Raw genomic sequence first — 18212 nt, 5'->3', positions numbered from 1 at the left:
TAACATTTTCTTTTCCCTTCTTGTGTTTAATGACATAAGGGAAAGTCTCAATGAATTCAACCCATTTAGCATGTCTACGATTCAGTTTAGCTTGACTTTTAATATGTTTCAAAGATTCATGATCAGAATGTATAACAAATTCTTTGGGCCATAAATAATGTTGCCATGTTTCTAAAGTCCGAACAAGAGCATATAATTCTTTATCATAAGTAGAATAATTCTGATAGAGGCGGGGTGTCCCGATCTTTCGATGAGATGATAACTATCGATTTGGTGGAGACGACTTTGACAATCCGACTACAAACGTGCACGACGTTGCGCCTTAGCAATCGCTAAACCAATCTCCTGAGGTTACTGACGATGCCGGAAGCACGGTCAGCCTGACCACGAAGGTCTATTCCTGCAAGCAATCAAAGAACGAGCAAGAATATGATAAAGCAATCTGAATATTGCAAATATATATGAGGTATTGATAATGGTGGGGATCCGGAAGCGGTCTTGGTCTGGTCGTTGGACACAAACGAAGTACACGAAGTTGCAATGGCTAACTTTTAACTAAACAAATCCCAAGGAAAAGCTACTAGATGGATCTACTTATATAGGAGCAAGGGGTGGCGGCCAAGGAGGTGGGAGGACGTCCCAAGGCAGCCTAAAACTAAATCTCGGTCGTACAAGGCCAATGGGCCCAAGTGGAGGTGATGTAACACCTTTGGACTTGTAGTTTGACTCGGATTCTGCTGCAGCATCAGATTGTTTCGTCCACAACTCAACGCTCCGGACGAATTTGAAGGTGATTCCAATTGGGTTGGAAAGTGCACGAAATCTAGTTTCCAACAAAAAAAGAATCACCCAATTCGGAGTCCGTATTAAAAACTTGTGTGCGTTTTGAGTCAGGTGTGTCTGTGCAGTCCGAATCTGAATCCAGAACGTGAGAGACTTGGACTCTATCTTCTCTTGGGCCAAAAGTGACGTGAGAGAACTTTGTGGACAGCAAATAAACATCTCTTTCTTCCTTATCTTCATATGTGGATTGTACAAATGTCCCATACACCTGCAATTAGACAAAACACAAAAGTGTGTGAAGTATTTTTGTTCTGGATAACATAAATAGATTATTGAATAGTTTGCACTAGAAATCACCTGACAAATATGCATATATGCAATATTTTTGGTCATATCCAAGATAGTCATGTCCTCATCATCCTCCCCTTCTTGAAAATAAAGCCGTCCTCGGCGTTGCTTAATCTGAAATGTGGCTAACAAAAGAGACAAGGTGTACATGTTGTATATGTATATGTCATCCATTTTTACTTCCCTTAATTTTTGCATATATGACACATGAATAGATGAGTACCTTGCATAGTTCATAAAATCTAAAGCCAAAAAATTAGCACAAGAAGTAGAAGGCATGAAAATATTGCAACTCAATTTGCACATATAAGTGAAGCTCTTATTCATTTCAAAAGATTGACAATGTTCATCATTAAACCATCCCAACATTGGTGAATAAACCTTACTTGCATCAAATTTACATGCTACAACATGCTTAAATAAGCAAACATGCAATAAGTCATTCAACACAGAATCATCACCAAGATTAGAGGTCATATCAAAATGATTAAACATTGGTTCTTTTGCATCAATAGTTAATTCAATGGGTGCACTCAAAATTGTTGGTATTTCAGTTGTTTGATCACATGGCAAAGTCAAATTATCAACGTAGTCCTCTAAAATAGGTGGTGTGATCAAAGTAGTGGGTAGCTCATCAGATGGTGCATTCAAATTGACAAGGCATTCATCATTCTCATGTAGAGATGGAAGATCAGTACCTTTGTCATTACCTCTTATGATCAACTTAGATGATGTAGCCACTCTCGGGGGCGATGTGTCACATGGTGGAGGTGATGTAGTCCTGACAACAACGGATGTGGTTGTCATAGTATGCCTAGTAGTTGAAGGAACAATCATATCAACTCTTGGAATGTGCACCGTGCGCTTGTTCTCCTCGTGGCCAACATGTCGTTTTATTTCCTGTTCAGCTTTGCAAGCAAGATGAAACAAATGGTCCATAGGATAACACTCTTCATGAATTAGTATCTCTTGAATATCACGGTTTAATCCTCCCCAAAATCTATCCATAAAATCATCTTCACTTTCTTCTAAAGAGGAATGCAACAAGGTAGTTTGTAAATCATCATAATATTTTGTTACAGTTTCACTACCTTGTTTTAAGTGTTGCAACTTCTTAATCATGTCACGAGTATAATAAGCAGGGACGAAAGTATGTCGCATGGCAAGTTTCAAATCATCCCAAGTAGTAGGTATATAATTAGGGTGTAACCGACAATATTCACTCCACCAAACCAAAGCATAACCAGTGAAAGAACCAACCGCAACATTAACCTTTTTATGTTCATCGAAATTATGGGAAGCAAATATATTTTTTATGTCGAACTCCCATTCAATATATAAAGCAGGTTTAAAACGGCCATTAAATGGTGGTATAGATACATTAACCTGATCATGTGCATTTGGATGTTTGTGCACCTCTCGTGACGGTTGTGGTATTTGCAAAGGTGGTGGCACGTCTCCCGCGATCGACAAACCCCATGAATTGACTCTGGATCCTGTCATGATTAGTAGAACAAGAAACAAAACCCAAAAATAATGTTCCTACAACTACTAGGATATGGTGGTAAAACGCTCACAGTAAAGCAAATATCAATGTCTTACAAGTTCTTACCATGCAGCAGGCGGTGATCGGCAACCAACGGTGTCAAGTAACTCCGAATATTGAGTAAAGCGATTGCCAGGGGAGCGTACGTATACACGGTGTAGAAATATGTGGAGCTGGGTTGGCTATATATGGTAGCAAAAGATTAGCAATAATCAATTCAAAGATGCAATGTTGAATAAACGCTCAACGACGGTACTGTGCTGGTCCTAGGCTAGACCGGACTAGAGACGCAAGCCTAGAACACTAATGAGGTCACGTCGTAGCACAACTAGCATCAATGAAGGACACTAAGTAGCTCTGGACAACAAGATATAAATGAAGATCACAACGGCAGTAAAGATAATGAGGTGAAACAACAGCCACGCAGGATATATCAACAACTTTGTCTCCAACTTTCCTCTGAAAAAGTTTGTGCCGATTTTTTTGTTTTTTTTTCTTCTCTCTTTTTTTTTCCTCACACTTTTTTTTTCTTTCTCTCCTTTTTTTTTCTCTGACTTTTTTTTCTCCTTTTTTTCTCTTGTTTTTTTTTCTCTCTTTTTTTTCTCCCTCTTTCCAAAACAAACTAGATAAGATGCAGATTGGATCAAGTGAAGATGTGAACGATCTCAACTATTATTATGACAATGAATGATGGGTAGCACGTGGTGGAAATTGATGGATGGGTGGTGGACAGCGGAAGAGATAATGATGCAGCGGTGGCGTGACTAATGTGAACAGAACTCGAAACTCTAAACGAACTAGACACTAAGACTAGCAACTCGACACGACGATGCAACCGATAATTCAACTATGCAAGCAATGAAAAGAAAATTGCAAAGGCTCAGACTGGCTTGGACCAAGGATGAATAGATCTAACTCTTTTTTGTGGCTTTTTCTTGGACAATAGGTAAGAAAATAAATCTAATCTAGGAAAACTGGAAATTCTCACCGAGCAACCTGAAAACTGAGACCACTTGATAGAGGCAAAGGTGTCCCGATCTTTCGATGAGATGATAACTATCGATTTGGTGCAGACGACTTTGACGATCCGACTACAAGCGTGCAACGACGTTGTGCCTTAGCAATCGCTAAACCAACTCCGAGAGGTTATTGACCACGCCGGAGCACGATCAACCTGACCACGAAGGTCTATTCCTGCAAGCAATCGAAGAACAAGCAAGAATATGATAAAAGCAATCTGAATATCGCGAATATGTATGAAGTATTGATAATGGTGGGGATCCGAAAAGTGGTCTTGGTCTGGTCGTTGGACACAAACGAAGCACACGAAGTTGCAATGGCTAACTTTTAACTAAACAAATCCCAAGGAAAAGCTACTAGATGGATCTACTTATATAGGAGCAAGGGGTGGCGGCCAAGGAGGTGGGAGGACGTCCCAAGGCAGCCTAAAACTAAATCTAGGTCGTACAAGGCCAATGGGCCCAAGTGGAGGTGATGTAACACCTTTGGACTTGTAGTTTGACTCGGATTCTGCTGCAGCATCAGATTGTTTCGTCCACAACTCAACGCTCCGGACGAATTTGAAGGGAATTCCAATTGGCTTGGAAATCTAGTTTCCAACAAAAAAAGAATCACCCAATTCGGAGTCCGTATGAAAAACTTGTGTGCGTTTTGAGTCAGGTATGTCTGTGCAGTCCGAATCTGAATCCAGAACGTGAGAGACTTGGACTCTATCTTCTCTTGGGCCAAAAGTGACGTGAGAGAACTTTTTGGACAGCAAATAAACATCTCTTTCTTCCTTATCTTCATATGTGGATTGTACAAATGTCCCATACACCTGCAATTAGACAAAACACAAAAGTGTGTGAAGTATTTTTGTTCTGGATAACATAAATAGATTATTGAATAGTTTGCACTAGAAATCACCTGACAAATATGCATATATGCAATATTTTTGGTCATATCCAAGGTAGTCATGTCCTCATCATCCTCCCCTTCTTGAAAATAAAGCCGTCCTCGGCGTTGCTTAATCTGAAATGTGGCTAACAAAAGAGACAAGGTGTACATGTTGTATATGTATATGTCATCCATTTTTACTTCCCTTGATTTTTGCATATATGACACATGAATAGATGAGTAACTTGCATAGTTCATAAAATCAAAAGCCAAAAAATTAGCACAAGAAGTAGAAGGCATGAAAATATTGCAACTCAGTTTGCACATATAAGTGAAGCTCTTATTCATTTCAAAGGATTGACAATGTTCATCATTAAACCATCCCAACATTGGTGAATAAACCTTACTTGCATCAAATTTACATGCTACAACATGCTTAAATAAGCAAACATGCAATAAGTCATTCAACACAGAATCATCACCAAGATTAGAGGTCATATCAAAATGATTAAACATTGGTTCTTTTGCATCAATAGTTAATTCAATGGGTGCACTCAAAATTGTTGGTATTTCAGTTGTTTGATCACATGGCAAAGTCAAATTATCAACGTAGTCCTCTAAAATAGGTGGTGTGATCAAAGTAGTGGGTAGCTCATCAGATGGTGCATTCAAATTGACAAGGCATTCATCATTCTCATGTAGAGATGGAAGATCAGTACCTTTGTCATTACCTCTTATGATCAACTCAGATGATGTAGCCACTCTCAGGGGCGATGTGTCACATGGTGGAGGTGATGTAGTCCTGACAACAACGGATGTGGTTGTCATAGTATGCCTAGTAGTTGAAGGAACAATCATATCAACTCTTGGAATGTGCACCGTGCGCTTGTTCTCCTCGTGGCCAACACGTCGTTTTATTTCCTATTCAGCTTTGCAAGCAAGATGAAACAAATGGTCCATAGGATAACACTCTTCATGAATTAGTATCTCTTGAATATCACGGTTTAATCCTCCCCAAAATCTATCCATAAAATCATCTTCACTTTCTTCTAAAGAGGAATGCAACAAGGTAGTTTGTAAATCATCATAATATTTTGTTATAGTTTCACTACCTTGTTTTAAGTGTTGCAACTTCTTAATCATGTCACGAGTATAATAAGCAGGGACGAAAGTATGTCGCATGGCAAGTTTCAAATCATCCCAAGTAGTAGGTATATAATCAGGGTGTAACCGACAATATTCACTCCACCAAACCAAAGCATAACCAGTGAAAGAACCAACCGCAACCTTAACCTTTTTATGTTCATCGAAATTATAGGAAGCAAATATATTTTTTATGTCGAACTCCCATTCAATATATAAAGCAGGTTTAAAACGGCCATTAAATGGTGGTATAGATACATTAACCTGATCATGTGCATTTGGATGTTTGTGCACCTCTCGTGACGGTTGTGGTATTTGCAAAGGTGGTGGCACGTCTCCCGCGATCGACAAAGCCCATGAATTGACTCTGGATCCTGTCATGATTAGTAGAACAAGAAACAAAACCCAAAAATAATGTTCCTATAACTACTAGGATGTGGTGGTAAAACGCTCACAGTAAAGCAAATATCAATGTCTTACAAGTTCTTACCATGCAGCAGGCGGTGATCGGCAACCAGCGGTGTCAAGTAACTCCGAATATTGAGTAAAGCGATTGCCAGGGGAGCGTACGTATACACGGTGTAGAAATATGTGGAGCTGGGTTGGCTATATATGGTAGCAAAAGATTAGCAATAATCAATTCAAAGATGCAGTGTTGAATAAACGCTCAACGACGGTACTGTGCTGGTCTTAGGCTAGACCGGACTAGAGACGCGAGCCTAGAACACTAATGAGGTCACGGCGTAGCACAACTAGCATCAATGAAGGATACTAAGTAGCTCTTGACAGCAAGATATAAGTGAAGATCACAACAGCAGTGAAGATAATGAGGTGAAACAACAGCCAAGCAGGATATATCAACAACTTTGTCTCCAACTTTCCTCCGAAAAAGTTTGTGCCGATTTTTTTTTTGTTTTTTTTTCTTCTCTCTTTTTTTTCCTCACACTTTTTTTTCTCTCCTTTTTTTTTCTCTGACTTTTTTTCCTTTTTTTTCTCTCCTTTTTTTTTCTCTCTTTTTTTCTCCCTCTTTCCAAAACAAACTAGATAAGATGCAGATTGGATCAAGTGAAGATGTGAACGATCTCAACTATTATTATGACAATGAATGATGGGTAGCACGTGGTGGAAATTGATGGATGGGTGGTGGACAGCGGAAGAGATAATGATGCAGCGGTGGCGTGACTAATGTGAACAGAACTCGAAACTCTAAACGAACTAGACACTAAGACCAGCAACTCGACACGACGATGCAACCGATAATTCAACTATGCAAGCAATGAAAAGAAAATTGCAAAGGCTCAGACTGGCTTGGACCAAGGATGAATAGATCTAACTCTTTTTTGTGGCTTTTTCTTGGACAATAGGTAAGAAAATAAATCTAATCTAGGAAAACTGGAAATTCTCACCGAGCAACCTGAAAACTGATACCACTTGATAGAGGCAAAGGTGTCCCGATCTTTCGATGAGATGATAACTATCGATTTGGTGCAGACGACTTTGACGATCCGACTACAAGCGTGCAACGACGTTGTGCCTTAGCAATCGCTAAACCAACTTCGAGAGGTTATTGACCACGCCGGAGCACGATCAACCTGACCACGAAGGTCTATTCCTGCAAGCAATCGAAGAACAAGCAAGAATATGATAAAAGCAATCTGAATATCGCGAATATGTATGAAGTATTGATAATGGTGGGGATCCGAAAAGTGGTCTTGGTCTGGTCGTTGGACACAAACGAAGCACACGAAGTTGCAATGGCTAACTTTTAACTAAACAAATCCCAAGGAAAAGCTACTAGATGGATCTACTTATATAGGAGCAAGGGGTGGCGGCCAAGGAGGTGGGAGGACGTCCCAAGGCAGCCTAAAACTAAATCTAGGTCGTACAAGGCCAATGGGCCCAAGTGGAGGTGATGTAACACCTTTGGACTTGTAGTTTGACTCGGATTCTGCTGCAGCATCAGATTGTTTCGTCCACAACTCAACGCTCCGGACGAATTTGAAGGTGATTCCAATTGGGTTGGAAAGTGCACGAAATCTAGTTTCCACCAAAAAAAGAATCACCCAATTCGGAGTCCGTATGAAAAACTTGTGTGCGTTTTGAGTCAGGTATGTCTGTGCAGTCCGAATCTGAATCCAGAACGTGAGAGACTTGGACTCTATCTTCTCTTGGGCCAAAAGTGACGTGAGAGAACTTTTTGGACAGCAAATAAACATCTCTTTCTTCCTTATCTTTATATGTGGATTGTACAAATGTCCCATACACCTGCAATTAGACAAAACACAAAAGTGTGTGAAGTATTTTTGTTCTGGATAACATAAATAGATTATTGAATAGTTTGCACTAGAAATCACCTGACAAATATGCATATATGCAATATTTTTGGTCATATCCAAGGTAGTCATATCCTCATCACCTGCAGGGTTTATGGTGCCTTCCTATAATCTCCTTGTGCGTTGACACTACTTATCACAACGAAAGAGCTACAACAGCCATGTGCACTTGCAGGACATCAAGCATTTTCTAGCGCCATTGCGAGGGAGCATAGCACTTGGTTAGTACTTACCCTCTCGCACTTAGTTTATTTTGTTTGTTGCTATTTATCTTACTGTTTTTCCTTTAACCTAGAAAATACCAAAATAATGTCTTGCCCAGAGATGTCTTCTGTGGATGCTGCAATAGAACAAGTCGAGAAAAAGAGGAATGACTTATGCCCATTACTGGTATTATTTTAAATAGGCCTTGATGTGAAAAAAAATTAGAGTTATTGGATGACTGCCCTGAAGGTATATTTAAATTCCCTACCTTTTGTGATTATTGCAAGTCCAATAAACATATGAGCTTTAGCTACAAGTTCCACCCTTGCCCTATTATATTGTCATACAATCGTGATGATTTTCGACTATGTTGAATCGATTGAGGATCAAGTGTTATCCTTGAGAACCTCTAAACTCATGAGAAGGGTAAAGGAGCTTACTCTGTATTATCCAGACATCTCTACATGTATGGAGGACTTGGAGATTGTCCATGACTATTGCATCACTAATAATTTTAATAGAAATTCTTTCATGGAATATGAGAAGCGGTTTGCCGCAATCTCCCAAGGCTCTCATTTGCAGGAAAATAACCTCACGAAAGAAACGAGGAAATACTCGAGTGGTGGAGGGAAAATACACTAGAAGCTACGTTCCAGGAAGTATGTCTAGGAGACCAAAAGGAAAATGAACATGGAGAAGGAGGGAAAGATCGCCTTCCGTCAACTCCTACTAATCATGGTAACTTCATAGGCACAGTTAATTCCCAGCTCGATGATCATTTATCATATCTATGTTCTATCATCTGTCTATGGCGACGTGGGCCCATCAGCCGCACAACCATGTTAGTAAAATAGTTTTTCAAGAACTAGACTCAACTTCGGCCAAGGAGTTTGAAAGGGGGATTCCAGGAGGCAGTCGGCTCTAATACCAACTTGTGACGCCCCCAATTCAATCATACACTAATCATACACACAAATGTGTACGATCAAGATCAGAGACTCAGGGGAAGATATCACAACACAACTCTAGACACAAATTAAAATAATACAAGCTTCATATTACAAGCCAAGGGCCTAGAGGGCTCGAATACAGAAGCTCGAATACAAATGAGACAGTGGAAGCAACAATATCTGAGTATAGACATAAGTTAAACAAGGATGCCTTAAGAAGGCTAGCACAAAAGCAACACGATCGAAGAGGCAAGGCCTCCTGCGTGGGACCTCCTAACTACTCCTGGTCGTTAGTGGTCTCCACGTTGTAGTAGGCTCCGTCGGGTTGGCATCAGGCTCCTGGGATCCACCATCTGATCGTAGCAACCGGGTATATGGGGAAAAAGAGGTAGCAAAGCAACTGTGAGTACTCATCCAAAGTACTTGCAAGACTTACATCAGATCTAAACTAAGTATGCATCGGTATCAAAGGAATGAGTTGTATCTATGGACTGAACTGCCGAATGCCAGAGGAGAAGGGTAAGACTAGCCTATCGAAGACTAGCATCTTGCAGCATTCCGAAGAGTATAGAATAGCATTTTAACACTTAACAAGCATGTTTTAGCATTAATGCACAGAGATCCTTCCTCGACTCCCTACGAGGAAGTAATCTCAGGGCCACATATCTCAAGTAATCATTTCTAGTTGTAATAGATCAGGATACAACTCCGAGCGTCCATTACCGTGGACACGGCTAATCAAATAGATAAACTTCCCTGCAGGGGTGCACCACATTACCCAACACACTTGTTGATTCCTCTGGCGGGACACACTTTCTTGGGTCCATGCCCGGCCTCAAAAGATCAGGTCGCAGCCCTACCTAGGCTCAGCAGAGAGGTCCCCGCCGGTCTACATCCTAAGAACTCCATGGTCTTGGGCCATCGCCCGTTGCACTCCGGGTCGTTGTGTGCAGGGTGGATACTAGCACCACCTCGGATGGTCGGCACGATCCGACCGTGCCACAATGTTGAACTTGACGTCTGACAGAGCCGCGGCTGATACTACAACGCCGAGTGCCCATAACTATTCCCGCGTGGTGGTTAGTGCGTAAAGGCCAGTGGCCAACTTAGATCAAATACCCAAACCCTTAGTGTATTAAGAGCTCGCGGAGACGAGCATAGACTCACGATCATGTGACCCTGTCTCCCCGTCTTGAGGAAATACTGCAAGGGCCAGGCCCAACCCTCTCTCTAGGGCGGTCTACCTGCCAGGCCGTGCCTCATAATTATCTCACGCGTGCTCTTCGGGCCTGCTCGACTTTCACATCAACTCGCGGGGACCCCTCAGGGTCGACCCGACTAACTAGAGACTGTCGGGAACTTAGATCCACCTGATGGTACCGCATGTCCCTTCAGTCCCGTAGTAAGAGTACACGGGGGCTACAGGTAAAGGTAACCGTGTGTCCATGTCATCAAGGGGGGAATCCGAGGAATCTCCCTCGATGAATCCCCACTCGATGTAATCATCAAGGTAAACATATGAGGAATCACCCTCGAGGTTCACACTTGAAGTGTTGCATGACAGAGCCATAGCAGGGGTGGTGAAGGAGGAATCACCCTGGGTGGCCACGACCGAATAACTACACTACAGAGTTATCATTAGGAGTGCGTTACGAGGTATCACCCTCGGCACTCGATAGTAGCTATGTAGAGTCGTACAACTAGGGGGTGAAGTGATGTGTCGGGCTCTAGACGTCGATCACGTTGATCGAGTCATTGGTCATCAAGCCGAGGCAACTGGGACAAGGTGAGGGGTCACTGATGGATCACAAACCAACCTATACTAAGCAGTTTAGGATAAACAGGTAAGCTACAAGAGCAGGTTGCAAAAGCAGGCTATGCATCAGAATAGGAGCAATCAATTGCAGTAGAAAAATATAATGCAAGCATGAGCGAGAATGGAATGGGCAGTATCGAAACGATCAAGGGGGTTTGCTTGCCTGGTTGCTCAGACAAGGAGGGGCCATCGTTGATGAAGTCGATCACAGGGGTAACATCGGTCTCGAGGTCTACTTGAGAGAAGAGGGGAAGAAACAATAAATACAAAGCACACAGATGCATTACTAAGCATGACATGACGATACTTGGTGCTAGGGGTGTTCTAACGCAGGGCTACACGATACCCGCGAAGGGGCAAAACATCCGGGAATGTTTTCCCGGTGTTTAGCATTTTTGGATAGACGAACCAAAGGGGGATGGTTACATGTTCACCATGCTAGGGGCATGTGACAAACAAACAAAGGGCTTATTCAGATTTTTCATATTTTTCTTATCGATTTTCATATATAAATTATTTTCATCTGAGTTACAGATTATTTTTTATTAATTTTCAAAGTTTTAAACATTTTCAAAATTATTATTATTTAAATTAATCCAGAAAATGAATTAATGCATCAGCATGAGGTCATGGTGACGTGAGCGGTCAACAGTATGTTGACTAGTTAAAAGTGACATGAGAGACCCACCTGTAAACCTGGGAACAGTTTGACATCCAAACTAAAGCCAGCCCAAACCATATGACTACACCTCCACCAACAAACCAAACTAAACCAAAATAATTAAGCTAGCATCCAAACCAAACCAAACTACATGTGTTTTCCACCCAGACCAATCCAAACCATATGCCATTTATGGATTTAACCCATAGTTTCAATCCATGGACAAGGAATAAGAATGGCAACCCAGTTTTACTAGGAAAAGGATAGCTTGCTGACTAAGTAAGTAGCCGTTGGATGTTACAACATGGGGTCCAAAATTATTACACAGAATGCTGGATGTTACACAATTACTCAGTTACAGAATGCATTTTACATAGTTGCTGGACATCCATCTCCCTTTCTGAATGGTTTCTTCTACCCCGGCTTTCTTCTTGATACCTGAGTGTATTACCAGGTACATCAGAATGATATATATCAATCGCCGCACTTTAACACGACCATATCTCACTAGTAGAACACAGATTTCTTCAATTCAAAAAATTTGTAGGCTTAGAATAATATCACTTCTATGGTTGCTACGCTCTGTTTTTAACTTCACATGGAAAGCAAGAATTCCCTATGGATGCTTCTAAAGAAACAAAGAAAAATTGGACGTCCATCACATCCCTGACACTATACACTGTTAGTATGTGGTCAAATGAAGAGAATTTTCGTGACGGGGAAGGAGAGTATTTTGACCAAAGAACATTATGTCACTTGAGACTACTTTGCTGAGGTGAAGTGTGAACCATCACTCAAAGTCCAAGGAGAATTGACCAAATATCACTAGTCTAAAACTGAATCTATGCAAATGTCCATATATTTTACTTACCAATTTGTTAACATAAGACCTTTTCTCCATTTGGCTGTCCCACTTGGGCCTGCACTTTCAAAGTACATGTTAAGCAACATAAAGCTTACTCAATCTACTAGTAAAGAAGTTTCCAGACCAAACAGGGAAAATAATATCATACCTTCATTATTTGGAATTTTGATAAGCCAATCTTTTATGCAAACTAAAGCCTCAAGAGTTTCGGGCGTCATCGAGCATCGGGAATCTCCTAAAGTCCTTCCACTGCAACTGAATGCTGATTCAGATGACACACGGTGCTAAGAGGTATTGCAAGGAAATCACGAGCCATGGTTGAGAGCACGGGATATTTTTCAGCATGTGTTTTCCACCATATCAAAATATCAAAACTTCCCCCGGAGCTGTCAAAATTTTCCTCCAAATACATGTACAGCTCAGACTTTGGTTGCATGTAGGACCTCCTTCTTGACTTGTATTGAGCAAACTCTTCTTCCAGTCTCCTTTTGCCAAGAACTGGTGATCCTATATTGGCGCTGACTTGCTGAGATACCGAGTGCTCGGTGGTTCTTCTGGCTTCCTCGTATTTCTCATAGTACGACCTCATCATGTCTTTTACACCTTCTAGACACTTCTCAATATCATCCACATTTTCACAATACTTTTCAAAGAAGAATTCCAAGAAGTCAGATTTCTTGGTTGGATCTCACACCGTTGCGATGACAACTGCAACATTCAGTTTTGACTCTTTCCAGTATTTATCAAACTTTTGGCCCATAGCATAGACAAGGTTTGACATAGTGCCACTAGTGCTCCACTGAGGGTCCCTTAGCGCGTCGCGGATGCACAACACCATGTGCAAAAAAAGATGGGTTGTTAGTGTTCTATCGGCTGATACTAACTTTGTCGCTTCTTCAAAAGCTTTTAGAAATGTGCACATTACATCAGCATTAGTCCACTCCACATCGTCCGGTGCTATTTCACCATTTCCACTTGCATAATTATTGAGGGCTCCCTTGTATTCCAGAGCTTCTTCAATCATTAGATATGTAGAGTTCCAACGGTTTGGAATATCAAGATTTATGCCACCAGCCTTTTCAGGAAGATCCAAATTTGTGGCAATCACATTGAAGGATTGAATTCTTAATGGCGAAGAAGCGATATGCCTTAAAAGTTCACGAATTTTTTCTATGGGCTTGTGCACATATCTTGCTCCATCTTGAGCTAAGATATTAAGGATGTGTGCCGAACACCTTACATGAAAATCCACACCACCAAACAACATGCCATGGTCTTGATGTTGCACAAATGAGTCAACTGCTGGTTTGTTGTTTGCTGCATTGTCCAAGGTCATAGTAAACAATTTCCTTTTGATGCCCCATTCATTCAAACACTTGCCAAAGTCTCTTCAATGGCCGCACTTGTGTGCGGATACTTGACTTTTTGAAGGATATGACCTTCTTCTTCAGGTTGAAATTGCCATCAATGTAGTGAGCGGTAACACACATATAGCCTAGTTCTTGTACAGAGGTCCACATGTCCGAGGTCAAACAAACACGGGAATCAAGAGACTGGAACTCAATGCGCAGCTGATCCTTCATTTGCTCATATGCGTCCACACAGTCGTTGCGAACAGTCTGACGCCGAATGACTTTAAAGGTGGGCTGCATCGAGTCCATCCACTCTTCAAAGTAAGGATCGTCAAACTTCCTGAATGCAACCTCGGCATGGATGCAATATTTGATCATGAGCTGACGGCTTCTCTGAGGATCGAAAACAAACCCCACATCTGATGGTTTTTTCTTAATTGTTGCAAGAAACCTATTTCTGGACTCATCATCGATTTTGGGGCAAGACTCGCCAATGTGGTTTCTAAGGCTCTTCGTCCCAGACTTGCCTGCTAATTTCATGGAACAATACTTACACACAGCCTTCAGGACATTGTGCACCTCTACCAAATCTGGCTCATAGTATTCCCAGACTTTAGCTCGCCTACTATGTGGTGTTTGCAACAACTCATCAGCTGATTCACCAATACCTGAGCTGTCTGATACATTCCCAGACATGATTCAAGCCTGTCTATCACACCAATCAAACACCTCCTGTCCTGCCTTCCTTCTGTCCCAAATCACAACACCTTCAAAGTATGAAAGGCTTGGTATGAAGAGAACAAGAATGATGAAACCTGCATGGTACAAACATAATAAAAGGTTCAGAACAATATGACCCCTCAATTAAGAATAGTATGTAAGAACTAAAACAGTTGTATGCCCATCATGGTAACAGAAAATTAAATCATGTATGATATAATTTTCCTCTTAAAACAACAAATGTGTTCTTCACTGAACCTGAACGCTCCATGTAAAATTTTTGACTGAACCTGAACCTAAAATGTGCATAGGTCCTTAACAGGAGCATCATAATCGGACCTATAATGGGAAACCTTTTATATATGAACCGTCTTTTATCACAGATTTCTTTGCCTTGAAAGGATCACCCACAGGCCGCTGGATACAAGAAACAGTAGAAACTATGAAAGAACTGTTACAAACAAAACTATGACAGAAAGAAAATAAGAACGAAAAGAAATGGAAGAACTGGATATAAAGTTCGGGTTTCCCATTGCTTCCATCCAGGCACTGCCCTTTATGGAGTAGTTAAGCATGCTTAGATGCAAAAAAAAGAATGAAGGCTGCAATATTAAGCAAAAAAGAATGCAGGGCACTGGATTGAGCGGTAGCAATAAGCTTGTATTCTGAACATTCTGAGTTTTGAACACCTGCAGGTAGCTTTCTGAACCGAAGATTGAACACTTGCAGGCAGCTACAGGTATCAGCCATAAGGTCCACTTTCTTTTGTTAGGTCGACTTGGACCACTACACTCGAGTAGTTAAGTGGTATGTGTTCTACACTCTAGTGCGGCAATGCTGGCTGCTATTGCATTGCAGACGGATCCCCTATTTGGCCGTCCTCTGCTTCACGAGCACAGGTTGCATCCGGGACTGGGGTGGCAACGCTTGCTGCTCACTGATCTTGGATTGAATCGAAGACACCACTGACTGATCCCTGCCTGTGAGAGTAAGATCGATACTAATAGCTAGTACTACGTGTGTTGAATCATGGATCCCATCCCAGTATGCAGTATGCGTGTGAGCGAGATGGGGATGGAGATGAGATGTGATGAGATGGAGGACCTTGTCGGCGGCGGAGGCGTGGTGGTGGTGGACGCGGGCGTGCCCTCTGCCCTTCTTGTTCTGGCCAGCGGGGCGGGCCTGCTTAGGCAGGTCCGGGGCAGCGGCCGCCGCGGAGGGGGGCACGTGCGCGATGTCGGCGCGCTTGCGGCGCAGGTAGCCGGCAAGGAAGACGAGCGCGACGGCCACGCCGAGCAGCGCCGAGAGGAGCGGCACAGAGAGCACGGAGTGCACGCCGTGGTCGTCGGCGCGTCCGGCCCAGCACGCCGCGAGGGAGACGGCGAGCAGGAGCAAGGGCAGGCACGGGGCGACCAAGCTCCAGTCGGGCGGTGACGGCGGCGAAATATCCCGGTTTGGCGGCCGTGGGCGGCGGGCGGCGGGCGGTGGAGGCGCTCCTCGCTAGGTCAGGCTGCGTGTGTCGATTTGGTCCACGATCCGATTTCAGACTACGGGTCGAAACGGTCTGAGACCAGTTGGTTCCAGTCCAGACCGGGCCAACCCAGTCCAACAATTGTTAAAGCCCAGACCAAATTGAACTGATTTAGAGACTTAGCCCATTTCATCCAATCCAAAAGCAGCCCGGTATGAAAACTGACTGAAACTCTGGTTTCAATACAAACCGTTCCCAGCGTTACCCACCTGTCGTAGACAGTGGGTTTAAACAAAGTTAATTTAAACCAAAATTTAATTAATTAACTACTGGGCCCACCTGTCGTAGTGTAATTCGGATAAATTAATTAATCTAACTAATTTAATTAATTAACTCAACTAGTTTTTGGTTAAATAGGGGTGGGCCCACACGTCAGCTCCTGGGATCGGTCCAGTCAGCATTGACCGCGGACAACTGGGCCAGCCGGCCCTGGCGCCGCAAGCAGTGACCCTGGGGGTGGCCCCGGCCGGCCACATCAGAGGACACCACCGAAGAGGCTCCGGCGACCTCTCCCGCGGTGGTTCTTTGCCGGAACGTATCGGGATTTATCTCCCGGCCTCCGTTTTCCGCGCGGAAGGGCGCGTTCGGACGGGGGTGACAAGCCGCCAGGGGGCACTGCGACGACGACGGTGAGCTTGCAAGCGGCGGCCAGAATCGGGGCTCACCAAGGACGGCGCTACAGGTGCCCAAATGGCGCGCGGGAGGCACTGCTCGAACGCGGGGAACCACCCGCGTCGATCTAAACTACTGGCGCGTGCTAGGGCGGACGGAAACGACGGCGGCGATGGCCAGCAGCGGCGAAAGGGGCCGGAGCTCGTTGGGCTCGTAGGCCCGAGCTCGAACAGGAGTAACTAGGGCTGCGGGCCGCACCGCAAGGGTGCTCTAAGCACGTCGGCTTGCTCAGACAGCCACGAGAGGGACGACAGCGTTGGCAGCAAGGGTGGTGGCGGCGAAGAGCTTCGGTCACGGCGGGGACGACGGCTACGGCCACAGAGCTACGAGGATAAGAGGGCGGAGGGGACAGGGAGCTTACAGCGGAGCTGCAGGGGACGGCAGTGGGCTCGGGGAGGCCCGGTGGCGGCAGATCGAAGACAGCAGAGGCGAGCGGCGTCGGGGAAGAAGAGGTCGAGGGCGGCGCTGTAGTGCTCCCCGGCTCGGCCTCGTGGTCGAGGACAATGCAGCGGAGACCGGTGGGTCGTTCTAGCACGGAGACGAGGTGTGGTGGGGACAGTGGCCACGCGGGTGACCACGCAACGGCGACGACGCCGTCGTCCATGGCGGATCTGAGGAGTGAGGGGGTGAGAGGGGGATTCTGAGGGGCGCCTAGCGTTAGAGTTCGGTCGGGGGCGTCGGCGGCGACTTGACGCCGACGGAGAGTCGCCGGATGGCCACCCCATGGTCCATTCGCGCCGTGGACGGCGAACGGGCGTCCATCGCGCTGCGGTGAACAGAGGAAGGGGGCGAGGGAGGTAAGTAGGCCGGCCTGGCCAGCCGCGGCACAGTGCCGGTTTGTATTTTCCTTTCTAATTTTCCTTTTCTTTTTAAAACTTTTTTTTGTTTCGTTTAGTTTCTTTTTAGTTTTAGCTTTATATGAAATAAAATGCTTGCACCTAAATTAGTATATTAAAAGGGTCCCGATAACTGTCACACGTGTAGCATGGACAGGAATGTTGGAGAACGTAGTAATTTCAAAAAAATTCCTACGCACACGCAAGATCATGGTGATGGCATAGCAACGGAAGGGGAGAGTGTTCGTCCACGTACCCTCATAAACCGTAAGCGGAAGCGTTATGACAACGCGGTTGATGTAGTCGTACGTCTTCACGATCCGACCGATCCAAGCACCGAACGTACGGCACCTCCGAGTTCAGCACACGTTCAGCTCGATGACGATCCCCGGGCTCCGATCCAGCAAAGTTTCGGGGATGAGTTCCGTCAGCACGACGGCGTGGTGACGATGATGATGTTCTACCGGCGCAGGGTTTCGCCTAAACTCCGCGACGATATGACCGAGGTGGAATATGGTGGAAGGGGGCAAGCACAGACGTGGAGTACCGAGGCATC

At 44.0% G+C, this 18212-nt stretch overlaps 1 long non-coding RNA gene across 4 annotated transcripts; it reads right to left on the bottom strand.

The window, feature by feature from the left end:
• Positions 1–11864: 11864 nt before the first annotated feature.
• On the bottom strand, positions 11865–17590 carry LOC123137131 (uncharacterized). Of its 4 annotated transcripts, none has more exons than XR_006467769.1 (4): positions 17182–17590; positions 12694–14712; positions 12552–12600; positions 11865–12118 (listed from the first exon to the last, which is right to left on the bottom strand). It is a non-coding gene; the product is annotated as an uncharacterized lncRNA (long non-coding RNA). The 4 variants fall into 4 exon arrangements; XR_006467768.1 differs by lacking the exon at positions 17182–17590 and adding an exon at positions 15722–16675; XR_006467771.1 differs by lacking the exon at positions 17182–17590 and adding an exon at positions 14957–15675.
• Between the last annotated feature and the right edge of the window lie 622 nt (positions 17591–18212).

This window comes from Triticum aestivum, chromosome 6B (genome assembly GCF_018294505.1).
Source record: "Triticum aestivum cultivar Chinese Spring chromosome 6B, IWGSC CS RefSeq v2.1, whole genome shotgun sequence".
Classification (NCBI taxonomy): domain Eukaryota; kingdom Viridiplantae; phylum Streptophyta; class Magnoliopsida; order Poales; family Poaceae; genus Triticum; species Triticum aestivum.
This window is presented reverse-complemented; position numbering and strand designations above follow the sequence as displayed.